The sequence below is a fragment of the Castor canadensis genome, chromosome 4 (assembly GCF_047511655.1).
Source record: "Castor canadensis chromosome 4, mCasCan1.hap1v2, whole genome shotgun sequence".
Lineage (NCBI taxonomy): Eukaryota > Metazoa > Chordata > Mammalia > Rodentia > Castoridae > Castor > Castor canadensis.
In genome coordinates, this window is record NC_133389.1 from 103540065 (window position 1) to 103563462 (window position 23398).

Here is a 23398-nt window from a genome sequence, read left to right on the forward strand (position 1 = left end):
TTTGTCATTCCATGCCTCATTTATTTCAATTAGTGTAATGTCCTCTACTTCCGTCCATTTTGTCACAAATGATAGAATTTTCTTCTTTTAAGGCTGTATAGTATTCCATTGTGCATATGTGTAAAATTTTCTTTACTGGTTTGATGGGCACTCATTTTGCTTTCTTATCTTGTCTACTATGTATAATGCTGACATGAGCATGGGAGTGCAGATCTCTCTTCACCATACTGATTTCAATTCTTTTCATTATACCCATTAGTAGGATTGCTGGATCACATACTGGTTCTATTTTTACTTTCTTTAAGATTCTCCATATTATTTCCAATGTCTACATCCTCGCAAACATTTGTTAGCATTTGTCTTTTAGGTAATAGCTTTTTTGGGCAGTTTAATAACTCTAATTGGTAATCAATAGTTGGTTCTCATGCACATTTACCATCTGTAGATTTTTTAAAGTAATAATGGGGACATAGGCTATCAAAGTATAGAGCTTATTTGGTTTCTCTTCATCCTCATTATATCTTCTTGACAACTACATACCGATATGGTATGAGCCATTCATTATTTCTTTGGATCAAGTAATTTGATTGATCCCAGTATGAATACAAGTACCTGCAACCCCCTCTTCATGACATTTGCAGATCCATTTCAGTGCTCAAGGAGCATACTTCTTGAAGTCTACTCCATCTGTGCTTTTGTGAATGCTGATGTTGTATTCCCAGATCACCACCCTGTTGATGGCAGAGCGTCCCTCCTTCTTGCCATCCTTCACTGTGAGAGCCATTCTCCAGGCCTAGATTGGAAAAGGTAGTACAGGGGATTGTGGAACAGGGAAAGCAACCTTTAATTGCCATGTTGATAGGCATGAGATAATATCTCATTGTGGTTTTAATTAGCATATAATACTTGATGATTAGAGGTTTTGAACACTTTTTCATATGTCTGTTGGCTATTCATATCTCTTCTTTTGAGAATGTCTCTTCAGATTGTCCATTTTTAAATCTTTTTTACTTGTTTTCTTATTGCTTAGTTACTGGAGTTCCTTGTATATAGTGGATGCTAACCTCCTATCATGTGTATTGTTTGCAAATACTTTCTTCTAATTCACAGGTTGTTTTATCACTTTGTTGTTTCTTTTGCTGCACAGCTTTTCAGTTTGACGCATACCATTTGTCTCTTTTTGCCTTTGTTGCCTGTGCTTTTGGAGTCCTGTCCTAAAAATAATTGCCCAGCCCAATGTTGTGGAATTTACCCCATATGTTTTCTTCTATCATGTTTTACAGTTGAGTCTTTTACTCATTTTGAATTGTTTTTTATATATGATGAAACTTGTGGGTATCCTTTTTATTGATGGAACTGTCGTTTGCCCATTGTATGTTTTTAGCACCTTCACTATAAATCAATTGACCATGAATACTTTGACTTCATGGACTTTCTATCCTGTTCTGTTGGTCATTGTGTCTGCTTTTTATGTCAGTACAGTTTTCATAACAGTAGCTTGATAATATATTTTGAGCTGGGGAGGTGGTGTACATTTTTAATCACAGCCATTGGGAGGAAGAGGCAGGAGGATTACAAGTTTGTAGCTGTATTGTGGATACAGAGTGAATATGAGGCCAGCCTAAGATACATAAGGAGACTCTGTCTCAAAAAATAACAACAAAAACATGGACAAGCACCATGGCTTAAGGCTATAATCCTAGCTCCTCAGTATATAGAGATCAGGAGGATTATTGTTCGAGGCCAGCCTGAGCAAAAAGTTCTTGAGACACCATGTCAACCAATAATTTTGTGCAGTAGTGTGCACCTGTCATCCCAGCTACATGGGGAAGCAGCAAACAGGATTGCTGTGCAGTCTGGTCCCAGGTATAAAGAGAGTCCATATCTCAACCAACACAAAAAGAGCTGGAAGTATGGCTCAAGTTGTAGAGTGCCTGACTAATAAGCATGAAGCCCTGAGTTCAATCCCCAGTACTACAAAACAGATAAACAAAATAAACCCCACAAATATATGCATATGTATGAATACTTTGAAATTAGGGAATTTGATAGCTCCAGTTTTTTTTTTCCCCCCTCAGGATTGCTTTGGCTGTTTGGAGGGTTTTCTTGGTTCTATACAGTGTTTAGGATTGCTTTTCTATTTCTGTGAAAAATAACATTGGTCTTTTAAAAGCCATTGCATTGAATCTGTGCATCACATCAAATAGTATAGACATTTTAACAGCATTAACTTTTTCTACCATGAATATGGGAGATCCTTCCATTTATCTGTGTCTTCTTAATTTTTTTAATCAATTTTTATAATTTTCAGTACACAGATTTCCCATAGCCTTGGTTAAATTTTCTCCTAAGTATTTTTAATGCTCTATAAATGAGATTGTTTTCTTAATTTTATTTTTATATAGTTTATTGTTAACATATAGCTCTGCAACTGATTATTGTGTGTTGATTTTGTGACCTACAGCTTTACTGAATGTGTTTCTTAGTTTTAACCATTTTTTGGTAGCGTGTTTAAAGTTTTCTGTATATAAGATCATATTGTCCACACATGGGAGTAAATTCACTTTGCCTTTTCCAATTTAGATGCCTTTTTTTTGCCTCCTGTCTAGCTTGGACTTCTACATTATGTTAATGAGTGTAGATATCCTTATCTGGTTCCTAATCTTAGAGAAAAAGCTTTTAGCTGTTCACCATTAAATAATGATGTTTTCTGTGGTCTTGTTACATATGGCATTTATTGTGTTGAAGTATATCCTTTTCATACCTATTTCGGCTCCTTGATAGTTTTTAACATGAGCAGATGTGAAGTTTTATCAAATGGTTTTCTTCATCTTTTGAAATGACCATGTGGCTTTTGTCCTTTTTTTAGGATGGTATATCACATTTATTGATGAACATATTTTGAGCCATCCTCACATCTTTGGGATAAATCCTACATAATCATGGTGAATGATCTTTTTAATGTGCTGTTAAATTTATTTTTCTAGTATTTTGTTTAGGATTTTGCATCATACTTATCAGGGATATTGGCCTATAGGTTTTTTGTTTTTTCTTTCCTTGTCGTGTCTTTGTCTGCCTTTGGTATTAGGATAATACTGGTCTCGTAAAATCAGTTTGGAACTATTCCCACTTTTTCAACTTTTTGGAAGACTTTGAGGATGTTGGTCATATTAATTGAATATATTTGTGAACTATCCTTGAGATTGCTGTAAGGTATTGGAAAGCCTGCTCACACTAAAGTTGCAATCTGTAGTAAAACAGAGTAACAGTTTTACAGCCTTTTGCAGTTGAAGCCTTTTGAATATCTGAACAATATCTTCAGATCCTGACAATTGGAGTTCATCTTAGCTGATTACCCTGATTAACTCTCAGTGAAGTCCACCAATTGACAAATCCCTACCATTCACTTCCTTTTGGTGCTTCATTCTTAATATGAATGATTTCCATTAGTTAACTCTAACAGATATTCAGTAATTTAAGGAAAGCCTTCAATATGAAAAAATATTAACCATATATATGTGGAAACTGACAATGAAAGTAGTTAGAAAGTTAAAATACAAGAGTCAGAAAAGAAATACACATAATTGGAATAAAACAAACTATAATTAATATCTTCAAAGAATTATTAGAAAATAACTGCACTGAAAATTAAATAAGAATAAGGTGCTATTTAAATTTTTTAATTATAAAAAGGCAGAGTTTTGAAATTAAGACTATAACAAGAATAAAAATCGAATTAAAAAAACTTAAAAAGCTGAAAGAGTTATGGGTAGCTCCAAGAAAATTTTGAAAAGAAGCAGAAAAAGGCAGAAAAACTGAAATTCTTCACTTCACCTAGAAACTTTTTAATGTTGCAAATAGGAACTCCATAAGAATAGAAAGAAGTACAAAATAAAGAAAAAGAAAGAAAAAAATGTAAGCTAAGCATCATGGGGTGTGCCTGTTATCCCAGCATTCTGAATTTTATTGTGGCAGCAGAAGGATCACAAGTTCAGCCTAGCCAAGTTATGGAAACAGCCAAGATGCCCCACCACTGATGAATGGATTAAGAAAATGTGGTATCTATACACAATGGAATTTTATGCAGCCATGAAGAAGAATGAAATGTTACCATTCGCTGGTAAATGGATGGAATTGGAGAACATCATTCTAAGTGAGGTTAGCCTGGCTCAAAAGACCAAAAATCGTATGTTCTCCCTCATATGTGGATATTAGATCAAGGGCAAACACAACAAGGGGATTGGACTTTGAGCACATGATAAAAGCAAGAGCACACAAGGGAGGGGTGAGGATAGGTAAGACACCTAAAAAATTAGCTAGCATTTGTTGCCCTTAACACAGAGAAACTAAAGCAGATACCTTAAAAGCAACTGAGGCCAATAGGAAAAGGGGACCAGGAACTAGAGAAAAGGTTAGATCAAAAAGAATTAACCTAGAAGGTAACATACACGCACAGGAAATTAATGTGAGTCAACTCCCTGTATAGCTATCTTATCTCAACCAGCAAAAACCCTTGTTCCTTCCTATTATTGCTTATACTCTCTCTTCAACAAAATTAGAGATAAGGGCAAAATAGTTTCTGCCGGGTATTGAGGGGATTGGGGGGAGAGGGAGGGGGTGGGAGCATGGGGGAGAAATGACCCAAGCCTTGTATGCACATATGAATAATAAAACAATAAAAAAATTTTTTTAAATAAAAATAGTTTAAAAAAAAAAAAAAAAAAACAAGTTCAGCCTAACCTAAACTTTAAGCTGAGTTTTAGGCCGCCCTTGGCTAAATAGTGAAACTCCATCTCAAAAAACCTAAATAAATAAGCAGATGAAAAATTATCAAAGAAAAAGTATTTTTACTTCATCAGAACTAAAAGATTATAGAATCCCCACATTGGAAAAAGTCCACTGGATAATCCCACACAGTAAATGAAAACTTCTCTTCCAAAGGGAAATCATCACAAAATTTCAGCATGCCAGGAATAAAGAGTTTATAAGAGACTCCTAGGTCAAAGAATGGGAATAGTTCCCATTCAAAGGAATAGAACTGGTATTGGACTTCTTCACATTTTTTGAAATCCATTCTGTCAGTCTCTATCTTTTCATTAGTGTTTACTCCATTTATATTTAATATAATTGCTGAAAAAGGAGGAACTACATCTGCCATTTTGATGTTTTCTTTCTGTGTGTCTGTCTTTCCTCTTCACCTTTCTTCCTTCATTACTGCTTGCTCTTTTGTTTTTTTCCTAAATGACAGTTGAGTATATAGTTTAGTCTCAGTAGTAAAACCTACAGGAAAAGTATATGCAGTGTGACACCTTTTCAATATTTAAAGTATATCCTGAATATGGAATTTTTAAAAGTAATTACACTAGATGGAAGCAGAGAATCTGGGACAAGATTACAAATTATTAATGTTAGAACTGGTTTTATCATTAAGTACAAACTCAAAGCACTAAGCCTTGGTTGTAGGGAAAACAAGTAAACCTTTTGTATATTCTGATTCATCTAGATTGAAAACTAATCATATTATAAAAGTGAAAAGAATTAAACTCTGTCATCCTAGACCTATGTTCAAAATGGTTCTAGTGACCTCTTCAAGATAAATTTTAAAAAATAACAAAGAATGTATGGAGGATTGCTAGCTAGATGCCAGTGAGACCCTGTCTCAAAAAAAAAAAGCATTCATGACTTCTTCTGTAGAAAATGAGTCATGGTATTATTAACTAATCTTACTCTTCCAATAAACCAAGGGATTTAAATTCAATGAAAATAAGAGCAACTTCAATAATCTTAAAAGCTTGATGAAACAAAGGTCCTCATGGTCCAATAAAAAAATATAATGTGCAAACAGGTCACTAAACCAACATACTGGCATATAACTTTAGTAATTTCTATCAGGAAAATACATGAGAGCAGTAACATGTTTTATTGAATTATAGTTTAATTTCCTTATAAAAATAATTTTTAAGGTACTTTAAAGTATTGTTCAGCTACATATAAACATAAAAAACTTCAAAGACCTTGCTTATCTCCACTTTTCCCTGTGGAATGAGATGTACCTGACACTTTACTAGTTTCAATAAAAACAGATGCAAAGGCAGTTTCCTGTTCATCCCAAGAATCTGTAGCCATGACTCCTTTAATTAGCATTGGGTCATTGAAAGATTATTGCTGCTTGGAAATTTTACTCTATTCCACTATTTTACTACCTCTTCTTCTACCAAGAATTTTGACATAATCCGCAGGTTGAAGCCCTGTTGTTTGACTATCAAGACTAGCCAAAAGCCATCCTTGCACTTTGGGTTGTTATTCTTTGTGAGCTAAAGTTTTGTCTGTCACTGGCACAGAGAGAAGTTTCTTCTTTAGGTACAGCAACAATATCATATTCTGCTCTAGCAACTACATGGTCTTCCTCACCCTGTACCCAGTTGATGTTGCTTTTTGCTTTATCGCTAGAGGTAGACAGCAGTTTCCAGGTGAAATAAAGACCATTCAGAATAACAGCAAAGAAGAATATTGGCCAATATTTTGCTGTTAGCTTCTTGGTCCTCAGCACCCAGGAAGGCCACAGTTCCTTTACTTTCTGGCCACAGGTCCTCATTCTCAGAGCTTTTTAAACCCACTGTCTACTGTGAACATCTATAAAGGTCTTATGGTTGTAACTAATGCAAAGGCTGAAAAACCCTTTGTAACCTTTAAGTTTAATCAAGACAGGTGATTTGCTATATCCAATACCACCCTAGAATGGTTACATGGACAGCTGAAAAGGTAGTGCCCATCATCATACTGACAACCTCACTAAATGCATGTACAGTTCTTTCAATGAACTGAAATGCACCTCTGCTGCTATCTTCAGCTTACTGAACAAATTTACTGATGGAACGTCATCCACTGGAAGGAGATTATAGTCCATCCTATAAGTGAAAGGGCTGTTACTTCCAAAAAAAAGATTTTTATAGGGGCCATATCCAGAAGAAAACGAACTGTAAGCAGGTCTGAAAGTGTTCACATTGTTCCTCCCCATCTGCTGGAATGGCCTGGGAAAAATGGCTGGGATCACTCTGGTAAGTGTTAGTGGCCAAGGTCTTGTCAGTAAAGTAGTACCCAAGTGAAAAGATTGGAAAGTGGAGCTGGTACTGGTCCCTGCCAGCCCCTGAAATTTATGTGGGTCTCCCAGAATTTCAGGGGAGGTGGAGGGTGGTCACCATCCCTATACCATCTCAGTTTCTGATCCCATTCCCACTGCCTGCTTTTGTGTTTGACATGCCATTTTAATTCCTTATTGTTTCTTTTACTGTATATTTTTAGAATTATTTTGTTGCTGTTTGCCCGGGTGATTATAATTAACAACTTATCCTACAATGACTTAATTTAGATTAGTATTTCAGTACAGAATATTTATTCTTGGACAGTTCCATTCACTCTTGTTCTAGTTCATGTAGTTATTGTCCTTCAGATTGTGTATACATGTGTATACCTATATATATTTATATCATAACCTCTACTGCTGCTCTTTACTTCTCTAAGGAGATTAAAATTACTGACTAGTGTGTTTCCCTTCAGTATGAAGGATTTTCTATTTCTTTAGCAAAAGTGCTGGTGACATATTCTTTTAGATTTTGCTTTTTGTGAAAAGATCTTAATTTCTGTCTTCATTTGTGATGAATAGTTTTGTTGGAGGTAAAATTCTTGATTGACAGTTCTCTTATGAAGTGAAATTGAATACACTTTCTTAAGTTTGTAAACTTTCTTCCTCTTCCCCACACCGTACCCTATTGCTTTTCTTATCTTTTGCTCATTTTATTAATTAAGTTTTTCCTTTGAATAGTTCTCTATGAATTAGGGTAGCTAGTATTCTTATCTGTTTTACCTAATAAAAGTATTCCTTTCTCCACTTAATTTTCCCCATGTCGTTTTATGTCTTACTTAGGAAGGCCTTTGCTTCTTCTTGGTTTATAAAAATTTATTTGGTGATTTCTTCTAGTAATTCACTGTTCCATTTATTTACTTGTTTGCTTAGTTTGTTGTTTTTTTATGAGTGATAACCATTTGACTCAGTAGTTCCTCTCAGATTTAAAATGTCACTCTTGCTGTGTTCTAAATTTCTTTATATAGAGAAAATATTTCTGGACTCTTGGTTCTTTTCTGTTAATGTCTTTGCCAATCTGTTCCATCTCTAATACCAAAATTTTAATGTTTATTTTTCCATTTGACCTTTGTAATCACTTTGTCTACTTCTTCTTTCCTCTTGAGAAAGAACGTATGTTACCTTAGCGATTATGTTATTATCAGCGGTTATCCAGTTTTTTCATGAATCAGTCAGGAGCATGTTGAAGAAAGGCTGAAACATAGTTATTGGTGCCTCACCTTCAGAGTTTCTGTTTCAGTGAGTTTTGGTTGGGACCTAAAAAATGAATATTTTTTAAAAATCTGGAAATGTTGTTACGCTATTCATTTGAGGCACCATATTTTGAGACTCATTGCTATATAAGTATATATAAATATATATATAAATGTGTATTTATATAATTATATATTGCTATATGTAAATATACATATTTATATAATTATATATTGCTATATATAAATATATATACATATATAGTGGTGAAGATACCTAAGATGATTTATTTGTGTATACATGTATAAACACATAATTACATATATTAATTTTGAAATCTCATCTTTCCAGTTTTATTATAATTCTAACATGGTACATCATTCCATGTATCTCATTTCCTTGATTTCACTTATTTTTAGCTTATTCATTTATTTTTTAGCTTTTTTTTTTTTTTTTTGTTATTCCAATAAAAGTTATCTTACATTTGCTACTTACAATCAGAGAGACACCCTCTACTCTTTATTTGGTAGTATATGGATTATTGCTTTACTACCATAAATATTTACTGTAGTAATTTCTCTTTGTTGTTTCTATTACAATGGTAATAGGATAGTATTAAGTTATACTTTGGAAAATTGAAGAAATGTTGGAGGTGAAGGTGAGCTGTGGTAGGCAAGTAAAGGAAGGCATTCTTCTCTATGCATGGCTTTAAAATGTTTCCTTCATGTATTTCTACTACTGGAAAATTTAGTTAGGGTAATTAGCTCTACGACAGAGAAAAGTATACTAGGTCTCACTACTCAAAATGAATTATAAATATTTGATGCTTTTCATTCAAGCATCATGAGTTTTTATTGTATATGTAAATATAGACGCCAAAAGGGCCATGTCTTTGCAAATTCTGAATGTATAATAGGAAGGTTCAGAAATGGGCAGTAACTAACAAAAGGACTCTTTTGGGCCAGGTATGGAGTTGCATATCTGTAATCTCAGTTCTCAATATTGTGGTGAGTGGTCAGCCCCAAGCAAACAATTACTTGAACCCTATTTCAACAAACTAAACTAGCGGGTGGAGTATATCTGAATCCCCAACTACATGGAAGACACAGGAAGGATGTCTGACCCCAGCCCAGGCAAAAAGCATGAGACCCTATTGTCCAGGAAGTGTGAGGCCCTGAGTTTAAACCCCAGTATATATAATACTATATTTTTAATATAATATATATATATATATATATATTATATCATACTCTTACTGAAAGTAAGTGGTAAGTAACTCTTAAGACTATAGCAGTAGAATAATAAATACTATTGCCTAGATGAAAGATACCTGAAGAATTTTAAGACTTACAAAACAAATCTTTAAAATTTTTTACAGAAAGTGTAATCTGACTTAGTATTTTCCATCTAGCCTAATAACTCTTTCTCTCTTCTTATCAGGAAAAGAGGAATAAAGGCAAAGAAATGGAAAACACATTTTTCCATCCCTTATTTAATAGTAGGATATTATGCCAGAGTTGAGGGTTTTTCTTTGTTACTATGATAGTGAATTACTTGCTCCCCAAGATGACCATATCGTAACCATAAATCCTGTGAATATATTACCTTACAGGGCAGAGGGGAATTAAGATTACATATGTGTTAAAGTTGCTAATAAACTAATCTTAAAACAGACAAGCTAGCCTGGATTATCCATGTGAGCCCAAGGTAATCACAAGAGTCCTTAAAGGTGAAGGAGAAAAGCAGCAGAGGGAATTTATTCAAGAAAGATTGGCCCTGTTCCTGTGGCCCTTGAAAGTGGAGGAAGAAAAACAGGAACTGAGATGTCTTCTCAAAGCTGGAAAAAAGGCAAGGAAAATAATTCTCACTCAGTCTCCAGAAAGGAATTCAGATACGCCAACATCTTTTTTATTATTATTATTCATTTATTCACATGTGCATACATTGTTGGGGTCATTTCTCCCCCTACCACCCGCCCCCACCCTCTCCCCCTCAATCCCCCTCACATCCAGGCAGAACCTGTTCTGCCTTTATCTCTAATTTTGTTGAAGAGAAGACATAAGCATAATAAGAAAGACAAAGCGTTTTTGCTTGTTGAGTTAAGGATAGCTATACAGAGAGATTCCTAGCATTGATTCCGTGTACAGATTTATTACAACCTAAGTTGTTCATTTCTAACTGATCTTTACACTGGTTACTGATCCCCTTCTCATGTTAACCTCTGTCTCTTTAAGGTTTCTGTATTAGCTCCTCTGGAGTGAGGACATCAAATATTTTCATGCTTTGGGTTTTCTACCTATCCCACTATCTCCCATATTTGTTCTCCCCAAGTCATGTAACCAAGCCCAACCATTGCTGCATTTGCCCTAGATCTGAAGTCTGCATATGAAGGAGAACATACAATTTTTGGTCTTTTGAGCCTGGCTGACCTCGCTCAGAATGATGTTCTCTAGTTCTATCCACTTACCTGCAAATGATAAGATTTCATTTTTCTTCATGGCTGAGTAGTATTCCATTGTGTATAAATACCACACTTTCTTGATCCATTCATCACTAGTGGGCATCTTGGCTGTTTCCATAACTGGGCTATTATGAATAGCGCTGTAATAAACATGGGTGTGCAGATGCCTCTGTAGTAACCTGTGTCGCATTCCTTTGGATACATCCCCAGGAGTGGGATTTCTGGATCATATGGCAGGTCTATGTTTAGATTTTTAAGAAGCCTCCAAATTTTTTTCCAGAGTGGTTGCATCAGCTTGCATTCCCACCATTAGCGTATAAGGGTTCCTTTTTCCCCACATCCGCACCAACACGTGTTGGTGGTGTTTTTGATGATGGCTATTCTAACAGCAGTGAGATGGAATCTTAGTGGAGTTTTGATTTGCATTTCTTTTATGGCTAGAGATGGTGAGCATTTTTTCATGTGTTTTTTGGTCACTTTAATTTCTTCTTTTGAGAAAGTTCTGTTTAGTTCATGTGCTCATTTCTTTATTGGTTCATTGATTTTGGGAGAGTTTAGTTTATTAAGTTCCCTGTATATTCTGGTTATTCCCTGTATATCTGGTTGTCTGATGTATAGCTGGCAAATATTTTCTCCCACTCTGTGGGTGGTCTGTTCAGTTTAGAGACCGTTTCTTTTGCTGTGCAGAAGCTTTTTAATTTTATGAAGTCCCATTTGTTTATTCTTTCTCTTAGTTGCTGGGCTGCTGGGGTTCTGTTGACAAAGTCCTTGCCTATACCTGTTACTTCCAGAGTATTTCTTTTTTTTTTCTTTTTTTTTTTTTTTTTTGGATATTTTATTTTATTTATTTATTTATTTTTTCATTTTTCTTTTATTATTCATATGTGCATACAAGGCTTGGTTTATTTCTCCCCCCTGCCCCCTCCCCCTCCCTTACCACCCACTCCACCCCCTCCCGCTCCCCCCCTCAATACCCAGCAGAAACTATTTTGCCCTTATCTCTAATTTTGTTGTAGAGAGAGTATAAGCAATAATAGGAAGGAACAAGGGGTTTTGCTGGTTGAGATAAGGATAGCTATACAGGGCATTGACTCACATTGATTTCCTGTGCGTGGGTGTTACCTTCTAGGTTAATTCTTTTTGATCTAACCTTTTCTCTAGTTCCTGGTCCCCTTTTCCTATTGGCCTCAGTTGCTTTAAGGTATCTGCTTTAGTTTCTCTACATTAAGGGCAACAAATGCTAGCTAGTTTTTTAGGTGTCTTACCTATCCTCACCCCTCCCTTGTGTGCTCTCGCTTTTATCATGTGCTCATAGTCCAATCCCCTTGTTGTGTTTGCCCTTGATCTAATGTCCACATATGAGGGAGAACATACGATTTTTGGTCTTTTGAGCCAGGCTAACCTCACTCAGAATGATGTTCTCCAATTCCATCCATTTACCAGCGAATGATAACATTTCGTTCTTCTTCATGGCTGCATAAAATTCCATTGTGTATAGATACCACATTTTCTTAATCCATTCGTCAGTGCTGGGGCATCTTGGCTGTTTCCATAACTTGGCTATTGTGAATAGTGCCGCAATAAACATGGATGTGCAGGTGCCTCCCAGAGTATTTCTTGCTCCTTCCTGTACTAACTTCAGTGTTTCAGGTCTAATATTAAGGTCCTTGATCCATTTTGAGTTGATACTAGTACAGGGTGATAGACATGGATCTAGTTTCAGTTTCTTATGGATGGATAACCACTTTTCCCAGCAATATTTGTTGAAGAGGCTGTCTTTTCTCCATCGTATATTTTTGGCACCTTTGTCAAAAATAAGGTTGTATAGTTGTGTGGATTCATATCCGGATCCTCTGTTATGTTCCACATGGTACTGTTTTTGTGCCAGTACCATGCTGTTTTTATTGCTATTGCTTTGTAATACAGTTTGAAGTTGTATATTGTGATATCTCCAGCATTGCTCTTTTTGCTGAGCATTGCCTTGGCTATTTGCGGTCTCTTGTGTTTCCAAATGAACTTTAGGGTAGATTTTTCCATGTCTGTGATGAAGGTCGTTGGGATTTTGATGGGAATTGCATTAAACATTAGATTGCTTTTGGTAGTATAGCCATTTTTACTATGTTTATTCTACCAATCCATGAGCATGGGAGATTTTTCCATCTTCTGTAGTCTTCCTCGATCTTTTTTCAGGGGTTTGTAATTCTCCTTGTAGAGGTCATTCACATCCTTTGTTAAGTTTACTCCTAGGTATTTGATTTTTTTGAGGCTATTGTAAATAGAATTGTTTCCATATATTCCTTCTCAGTTTGTTGGTTGTTTTTCTATAGAAAAGGTAATGATTTTTGTAAGTTAGTTTTGTATCCTGCCACCTTGCTATAGCTGTTTATGGAGTCTAGGAGTTTTTGGGTAGAGTTCTTTGGGTCTTTAAGATATAGAATCATATCATCTGCAAATAGGGATATTTTGACAGTTTCTTTACCTATTTATATTCCTTTTATTTCTTCTTCTTGCCTAATTGCTCTGGCTAGGAATTCCAGTACAGGTTGAATAGGAGTGGGGATAGTGGGCACCCTTGTCTTGTTCCTGATTTTAGGGGAAATAGTTTCAGTTTTTCACCATTAAGTATAATGCTGGCTGTAGGTTTGTCATATAGAGCCTTTACATTGTTGAGGTACATTCCTTCTATTCCTAGTTTTCTTAGAGCTTATATCATGAAGTGGTGTTGGATCTTGTTGAAGGCTTTTCCTACATCTATTGAGATGATCAAGTGGTTTTTGTCTTTGCTTCTGTTAATGTGATTTATTACGTTTATTGATTTTTGTATGTTGAACCACCCCTGCATTCCTGGGATGAAGCCGACTTGGTCATGGTGAATGATCTTTGTGATATGTTGTTGCATTTCGTTTGCCATTATTTTATTGAGGATTTTTGCATCAGTTTCATTAAGGAGATTGGCCTATAGTTCTCCTTTTTGGAGGTGTCTTTGTCTGGTTTTGGGATGAGCATAATATTGGCTTCATAAAATGAGTTAGGCAGTGTTCCTTCCCGTTCTATTTCATGGAACAGTTTAAGGAGAGTTGGTATCAGTTCTTCTTTAAAGGTGTGATAGAATTCATCAGTGAATCCATCAGGTCCTGGACTTTTATTTTTTGGGAGACTCTTGATTGCTGCTTCAATTTCATTTTGTGCTATAGATCTATTCAGGCAATTAATATCCTCTTGGTTCAATTTTGGTTGGTCATAAGTACCTAGAAATCTGTCCAGTGGCCCGGCTGTTCCTTCAGTAATTCATGGTGAAGAGAAGCCTTCCACGATCTAGGGGATTAGGGTGCTGAAGTTTCAGCTCTCCCTGGTGCTTTTCCTCAGCCTAGTGTGTCTCCAGCGTCTCAGCAAGGTCCCTGATTCACAGAGCTCACGCAGTCTGCGTCTGTGTCCCACTTGCCATGTTTGATCTCTCCCCTACATCGTGATTTTAGTCCACTGAGCCCCACTGTAGAGTTCAAACCTACAGAATAGTAAGATAATAAATTGCATATTTTAAGTCATTAAGTTTTTGGTACTTTATTTTGGCAGCAAACAAGAAATTAGTATAATTAGTAAGCCATTAGTACTGAGCACTTATACACATTGAAGTTTTATTATTACTCAGGTAATTGAAGCAATACATTTAATGTATATACTTACTATACTATATGCTGCCATTCTTTTTCTCAAATTGTTAGAATTTGCCTAAAATTCCAAAAAGTTAAACTTGTTTTTTCAACTGACATTAAATTTCTGGAAATTCACTTTTTTGAAGTTCATTTTAGGGAAATATGTATCTCCAATTCTTATCTGGAAATTTGGACTATCTGCGAAGTAGTGAGGGCCTTTTTGGAAAACCAGCACAGAAAGCTACTTAATTAGAATTAAGTATGAGAACTTTGGAGCTGGAGGCCCAGAAACCTAAGACACCTGCTAGGACTGGCTATGTGATGTTGGAAAGGTTATTTAATTTGTCCATGCCTCTTTTTTCTTAAGAGAACTCAAATCAAAAGGTGTGGTAAGCATTACCTGAAAGGATTTATGAATGGCACCTAATATGGTTCTAGCTGATAGACTGAAAAATTATATAATGGAGACATGGATTTTAAAAAGGCACCATAAAAGCAAAAGTTCTAGATAACTCAGGAGTTCCCAGAGGCACAAATATAGCAATTAATAATTTATGATGATATTCTCCAGTTATAAATAAAAAGACTTTTAAATGTTTTTCATTTATAAATCTTTAAAGTATACGTGCTTAAAGAGGCAAACCTTTTGTCCCTAAAACATTAATTTATTTGGAATTTATATCAGCAGTATCAAATGAGCAAAAATATTTTGAATATATGTGTGCATTTTTGGCAGTATTGGTTTGAACTCAGGGCCTGGCATGTACTTGGTGGGAGCTCTACCACTTTAGCCACTTCCCATCCTTTTTTTTAACCAACCTTGTAACACAGTTCTCCCACCTATGCCTCCTTCATAAGCTGGGATTACAGGCACAGGCCAGCACAACTGATCTAAATATATTTCAGTTATGAATCAAACCTTAAGTCTCTTATTTGTTGGTCTTCTAAATAACTGTGACCCACTGAACCTTTCCAAGCCTAATTTCTTCCATAAATTTTAGATTAAAAAAATTAGTTACCTGGAAATGCAACTGGTATGATTAGGTTTATAGATCTTAAGTGTCAAACACCTTGCATAGCATATGAGTAAGTGCTCAATAAGTTGTGGCACCACTTACTGTGTTTGTTATTTTGTGCTTCTCTAAAACCACATTGCCTAAAGTCAACAGTGAACCAATTGTGAAACTCTGGCTCTTCTCTTCCCTTGTTTTGTTTCTGATATTTTTGATACTATTGACTATCTCGAACTTCGCTGTTTCTCCTTTTCTAGTGCTCTCCCTACCCTTTTGATCGTTCCCTATCATACTTCTTGGCTTGCCCTTCTTCCTTTGCCCACTCCTTAAATATTTGGTGGTTCCCAATATCTTTGAGTTTTGTAAATTCTCTTTTTCATCTACATATTTCTCACAGTGTGATATGCTTGATGGCATCAGCTGAAACCTTAATTCTGAGCACCAGTTGGATTTCCCATATGCATGATCTGATTGAGCATATCTAATGATGAACTTGTAATCATCTTCTACATTTACTTTTCCCTCTTTGGACATGTTTGTATAACATTGTTCATTCCTCCATTCTGTCATTGGTTAATTCATTAATTAAACAAGTTTTTGTTAAGTGCTTATGATATTCTAGATCTAGGCATATAGCAGTAAACTAAATTTAAAAAATAAACTTCTATTTCTAGTGAAAGAGACAAAAATATATTGTGAGTCAATAATGATCAGGTTTTTAGAGAAAAATGAAGCAGGGAAGATTGTCAGTGTGAGCTGAGATGAGAATAAAAGTTGCAGTACTTAAGTGGGGTGCCTAGGAAAGTCATCACTGCAAAGGTACCATTTAAGCAAACATCTAAGAAGGTAATGGAGTTAGTCATGTGGATATCTGGGGAACATTGTTCCAGAATGAGGAAATAGCACCTACACAGTGTAAAAAAGGATTACTCCTTATATTTTGGGGAAACAGTGAGATAGTGAGATAGCCATTATGCATGGCTTATTTGAAGGGAAGAGCAATAGAAAAGAGCTCAAAGAGATAATGGGAAGCATAGTTGTGTTGGTTTTGTTCACCTATTTTAAAAAATTGGACATTGTCCTTTACTTCTTAATCTCTATCAGTCTCCTCCATTCTTTTGCTCATCTAACAATTAGCAAGTTACATAATCCAATTCCTATATCATTCTCCTGACTATCCTCTTCATTTTCAACACTTTTGCCTTAGTTCAGGCCTTTATCATTAGTCTGGTCTGCTGCCAACCTCACACCCTACAGTCAGTATTCTCTTAAGTGATGTTTATTGAACACCTCTGTGTTCCAGGTCCTCTTCTAGACATTGTGGATATAATGGTCATTGAACTAGAAATGATTATAGACCTTATGAAATTAATAACTGGGGAGAAATCATAGACTGTTAGTGGCATAACAGCATAATAAACACTTGAAGACTATGTGGGGGACAGGTAGTTCTGATTTGTGAGTGTTATTGGAAGCTTTCCAGGGGAAATTATGCTCCTGTTGAGATCTGAAAGATAAGTAGGAGTTAGAACTTCAAAGATAAAATAAAAGGTGTCCAGGCAAAGGAAATAGTAAACAGATGTAATGTATTAACAAAGATTACTCAGCATTACTGATAGTAGCAAAATTTTAAAGACAGCATACATATTTAATGGAAAGTTATTATAATAATCTATCCATATGCTAGAATACTATACAGACATTGAAAATAATATTTTAAGGCATATTTGGTAATATGAGGAAATGCTCACGAGTAGATGTCATATGAAGAATGTGTGACACTGGCTGGAGGCATGGCTCAACTGGTAGAGTGCTTGTTTGGCAAACATGAGACCCTGAGTTCAAACTGCAAAAAAAAAAACATTGAATACAAAATTATATGCATGAACAGTTTTATGTAACAAGCATACATAGACAAAAGTCTTGAAGACAAGTTTTAAGTATTCCTTTGAACACACGAAGCCTGGTAACAGGCACTGAAATTCTGATTTTGTCAGTGCCCCTCTCCCTTATACCCAGAGCTTTTGTCCTCATGGTACAGACAACCAGGATATAGAAAATGTTATTAGCACACTAACTTGGAAAGTTATCCTTGAGAGTTGATACCATTATTTAACTGTAAGTAGGTTAAATGGGATCTGGGGGCTAACCTGCAAGGTCAAATTTATTCAGTATTTGCCATATATGACCACATATCACTTTCACGTCCATTATTTCTTGTCCTCGTCACTGAAACATTGTAAAGTAGCAACGGTTGTTATGCCCACTATACAGATGAGAAAACAAACGAACCAATGACTTCTTCTTGCTTACACAGACGGACTCATACAGTAATGTCCTGTTTTGAAATCCGTGCTTTTTCTTCTCTACCATGGCTCTTACTCTTTTGTGCCTCACTAGACATCCCTAGCACAAAGCTTCAAATACAAACAGTGCTCAGTTTACAAATTGTGTTCTGTGTATTTCAATTAGAAATATGTATATATAATGCTTCTCTTCATAGATAACGTTAAAGTCATTAAGATTCAGCCCTCACAAGTGTTTCCCAGTTCTGAATTAGCAAATACTCAAAGAAAAAAAATCAGTCTTATGACAATTGCTAATATTTATTTAAACTTTCCATATGCCAGGCACCACAGTAAACTTTCTACATAGTAACAGTTTTAACTCTTTCAGAAACCCTAGTAAACAGTGGTATTATCTCTGTTTTCATATAAGGAAGCCGAAGTACAAGATCCCACAGGTCACTAGTTCGAAAATCAGGATTTGACTCTACGCAGTGTGGGCTTGCACTTGACTTAGTAGCCTTCATAACATGGTGCTTGGGCAGTTACTGCTGAAAAATCAAAACTGGCATGAAGAGGAAAACTGTCTACTACCCAAAATTTGTCAGTATTCTAAAAGTGTGATGTGCACGTTGTCTATCAACACTGGCTGCACATGAATAGCACCTGAAGGACTTTCTAGACATATAGAAACCAACCTCAACTGTGGAAACTGTGGTTAAGATGCCCCACACATGATTTTGGTATACAGAATAAGGTAATTATATAAACATGCAGATGTGTGTTTCCATACATACACAGATAACTATCCATGCTATGGAAAATCACCACAGCTCTTACAATCATGTGAGGGAGCTTCCTAGAAAGGATGACGATTTCAGAGGTCATATGAAATATGACAGGAAGCTGTTGAATAGGATTGTCCAAGACACAGGATGTATTGTAGGAGATATTGTTCAGAGAGATAAGCAGAAGGGGACTCTGAAGTTTTTTTATTGAAAATTATAAGTAAGATGGACTCATATCCATGCTCCTTAGTTTTGGATTTTGAATCTTGTGAATTGGGGTTTTGCTCTGTGTGTGTGTGTGTGTGTGTGTGTGTGTGTGTGTGTGTGTGTGTGTGTGTCTTACTGTAGCCCAAGCTGGCCTGGGACTCATCATCCTCCCAACTCTGAATGCAGTGCTGGCATTATAGGCTTGTACCATCACCCTCAGCTGGATTTTGAATCTTAGTCCGCTAAAATTTAATTTGTTTTGTATCAATTCTTTCAAGAATTATCAGAATTATAGAGATTTTTTTCCTTCTCTTGCCTAGTGTTTTATTTATACTTCTACTTTTATGATGATTATTGTGTATATATTTGATATCTTTAACTCTGTTCTTAAACCACCCAAGATTATCTAAAACCTGTCTTGCACAGAGTAGGAGTTCAAAATGTTACTAATCCAATATAACATTAGATTAGTTATCTTTAATGTTATTTTAATGAAAGAGTTATATTTATATATATGTGTGTGTATAATGTGAAAACTATGGAGTCTAAGTAAGAAACACAAATCTTATATGTAGAAATACATACAATAGTGTTAATTCATTGTTTATATCTTTGAGAGCCAATTATGTTAACAACACAGATTTTTAGTAGGTGAGCATTTATTATTTCTTCAGATGTAGCTAAGTCATAGTACTAAAATTTTGTTGTTAAATTAGTAATACCTGTTTATTTCTTATAGAGTTTTGGAGACATAAGCAATACCATATCAAATCTCTATCTTTGCAGCAAGAGAGGGAAGAAAGGTAGACAGAAAGGAGATTTTAAAAATTTTGTCACTTTACAAGGTCTTATGGTGGGTATCGTATCCAAAAAGTAGAGGACCCGAAATGTCTAAGCATCATTTTTTTTTTTTAAGGGAGACAAAGCATTTTTTCTAGTTGAGTTAAGGACAGCTATACAGAGAGATTCTTAGCATTACTTCATGCACAAATGTGTTACAACCCAAATTGATTCATCTCTAACTGATCTTTACACTGGTTCCTGATCCCCTTCTCATGTTAACCTCTGTCTAAGCATCAATCTTACTCAAAACAACGAAGTTGTTTTGTTGATGGCTGATTAAAATATGCCATCTGGATGGGACCAAACTGATGTGAACATAAGCTGCTTTTCCTTTGCACTTTCTCCACCACAGTAGTGATGTTTCCACCATTCAGAGGCTTTTGTTTGTTTGAGATGCGATCTACTTATGTTGCCCAAGCTGGTCTTGAAACTCTTGGGCTCAAACGATCCTCAAAAGTTAGGCTTGAGTAAATCTTGTTATAACTGAATGATTGTGTATTATATTAAATAGATATACTTTGCTTTGGCCCCGGAGCAAGTTTTGACTTGAATTATAATTAGTAAATATCTAATTGATAAGATACGTTTGAAATGGGTTTTTCAGGTGTTACTTTAGAAAGGGCTGACATTTTGAAGAAGTTTGACATTTTTGTGATTTCTTTCTTCCATTTTTCATAGATAATGATTAAAATTTGTTATTGATATATTTTGTTGAAGTTAGTTTCATATGACTTAAAATCTCTCTGGCACATGAATATGTTAGGAACTGGAATCATCTGTGTAGATGCGTTTGGTCATTACAGTACTCCCATAGATTTTCTGTATTATTCCACTAAGTAGGAAACACCTGACACCCCCAAACCCCCTAAAAATACATTATTCATTTGCTTGTTTGTTTTTTAATTCACTATTTTTGAATTGCTTCTCATTCTTTTGGCTAAGATCAGGTGTAGTAATTTACTGTTTGGGAATTGAGAATTTATTTTTGTTTATAAAAACCATATAGTAAGTGGAGCTAGGTTCTTAGGAAAATGTTCCTAGAGATCACATCATCCTAGTGATCTGCAAAAATGGGAAGCAATGATATATTTTGGTCATTCTTCACAGTAATGTCATTGGAAACAAGGAGCCCACAGAAAAAGAATTCCAGAAGAAATTTATACCTTACAACATTGCTGGGCCCATTTACAGTTTCTATTTTAGTAATAATATTTTCAGCAAAGATTTATGCTGGTAAAGCAAGTCTTATATATTTGTGTTATTGTATCATCATCATAACACTATAAGAAGCATTTGTTTCCTACAACTCTGTCTTAATCTTAAACCTTATTATTCATAATTTTTCTTTGCTATAATCTCATTTATTTCCACTTAAGTATTTGCCACTGTTTATAAGCTATTTGATGACTTTGAAATAAAACAGACAAACAACTAGAGATTTTTAAAATGTGATAAATCTTAACATAGGTCAGCCATTTTCTGAGAAAACACAAAGCAAGGTGGGAAGATGAAATAGAAGTGTAGATTTGAGTTCGTTTGATTCTGCCATTTTCCACTGAGGCCAGTGCCTTGGTGTCTCATAGTCTCAGTTGTGTGTGTATGGTTTTTGGTGTTTTTCTTTTTTTTTGACTTGCTATGTGAGGATGAGGTAACACCAATACCCTAAAATAGTGAATGAAAACATGGCATAAACCAGAATTTTTAATAAACTTTAGTTGAATCTAGATTAGATTGTCACAGGTTGGGAAGAAATGTTTTCATTTTTATTCCTTCAAAACCTGTGCCTAAATTGATAAAGTTTGTTCCATTTATTAGGAATTTGAATTAAAGCATTCTCAATTCTGAACATTTCATTGGTGAAGGCCTAATGAATGATTCAGGTGCACTGTGCCTGTGGAATTCCCTCTGGAGGGGAATGATTGTTCTCTGATCCTGCATTGCTGCTGCTTTGTCAGTAGAAAAGCATCCACACTAAGAGGACCATGTTTTTCAGCCTCCAAAGAAGGAATGTAAAACACATTTTCGTACAGAAACTGTGCTATACAAATAGGATTATTTTGTTACAATTTTTCCCCAAAAAGCTATTGTGCCTTTTACATAATTAAACAATTGTGCATTTATGAAAATATAAGCATACTCTCTATATCTCTTATTACAAATGGGCCTTGCCTAGATCTGGAATAGTTTATGGAGACCCTTCATCTCCTTTGTTGTCCTTCATTGTGTGCCAACAAACTACATAACTAGATGATTTATTAATGAAGTAGCATTGTATTAAATTATATTACTGCTTATAAATCTTTTATGATTAATGAAGACCCATAGAAGTTCTTTTTATGTTTGTATGTAATTTTAGAGAGGAATGAAACTTAATAAAATGATAGACACCATGGCAGGGGGGAAAAGGAGAAAAACTTTGGGTTGAAGTACCAGAGTAGTTTTTTAAAAGATTGATCATGTGCACTTCCTCCCTTTTCTTAAATTTGCTTTATTTGTGAAGGTATGCTTTTTAGAGCATGTTTTGTTTTTGAGACTAGTGACTTGCTATAAATTTAAGTAAAATTACAGTAATTCAGATGTATCTTATATTCATGTAATTGTCAAGCATATATACAGTCTAGGTGTAGTTCTTAATATACAGCTATATTGAAGCACCTTTTCTCAAGTATTTTCTTCCTCTTTTTTTTGTTGTTGTTACGGAGTTTGAATTGACGGCTTTACATTTGTAACACAGGTGCTCTACCTCTTGAGTCATGCCTGTATTCCATTTTCCTCTGGATATTTATTTATATATTTATTTATTTATTTATTTTGGCAGCATTGGGGTTTGAACTCAGGGCTTCATGGTTGCTAGGTAGGATCTCTTATTGCATGAGCCACTCCACCAACCCTTCTCAAGTATTCTCTTAGTAAGAAAATGAAATAAACCTTGAGCTGGTGGATCATGCCCATAATCCTAGCTACTTGAGAGGCAGAGGTCAGGAGGATCGTAGGTTCAAGGCCAGCTCAGGTAAAATAAAGGCAAGACTCTATCTCAAAAATATCCAACATAAAAAAGGGCTGGTGGAGTGGCTCACGTGGTAGAGCACCTGCCTAGCAAGCATGAGGCCCTGACTTCAAACCCCAGTACCAAATGGAAAAGAAAGAAAGAAAAAACAAAATCAATTAAAGTATACAACTCTGAGATCTATTCATATTGGGAGGTGGTATGGTGCTAATACCACCTGTGAAGCTCAAATCAAAAGCTCTACAAGTTAAAAAAAAAACAAAAACAAAAACCAAGACACCCAGCTTGATAATATTTTAAGTTATTTGTGGAAAGTATATTTGAGAGGAAATAGGAGGGTGTCTTCTGTCACTATGACCCTCAGCAAGTCAACCATTACAAGTTCTCAAGGATTGCTAAGGTTCCTTCCAGCTTAAATTTCTATTCTTGTTATTAAAATTTGCAATAATAAGATATTAGCCATACTCTACAAAAAATGATTATTTTACTCAGAAGTTATTAATAGTATATTATTTTATATTGCAAACTTGTCTTTTTAGAATTCATTTTATTCCTTTTTCCTAAGTGTTTACTGCCAAATGCACTATACTTCTTTTTCAGAATTCTTCATTTTGAAAAAGAAAATAATTTTCTTAGTTAAATCATCCATCTTTTTCATTTTCTGCTACCTCTCTCCCATCCTTACCCTACTGAACACCCCCAAAACCCACCACAAACCCCCCACTCCCGTACTTTAAAAGTTACTTTGGCAAGCACAGCGTAAGAGCAGAAATGCCTTGACAAATTCTAGGACACTGCCCTCTGTA

General features: G+C 35.2%; 1 protein-coding gene and 1 pseudogene across 15 annotated transcripts in view; one reads left to right on the plus strand and one right to left on the minus strand.

Annotated features, from left to right (window-relative positions):
• The window catches only part of Mbd5 (methyl-CpG binding domain protein 5), a 384589-nt gene that overhangs the window by 100003 nt on the left and 261188 nt on the right, over window positions 1–23398 (plus strand). The gene's annotated exons all lie outside the window — the stretch shown is intronic.
• Window positions 6007–23398, minus strand: part of LOC141422696 (peroxisomal membrane protein PEX13 pseudogene) — a 92298-nt pseudogene continuing 74906 nt past the window's right edge.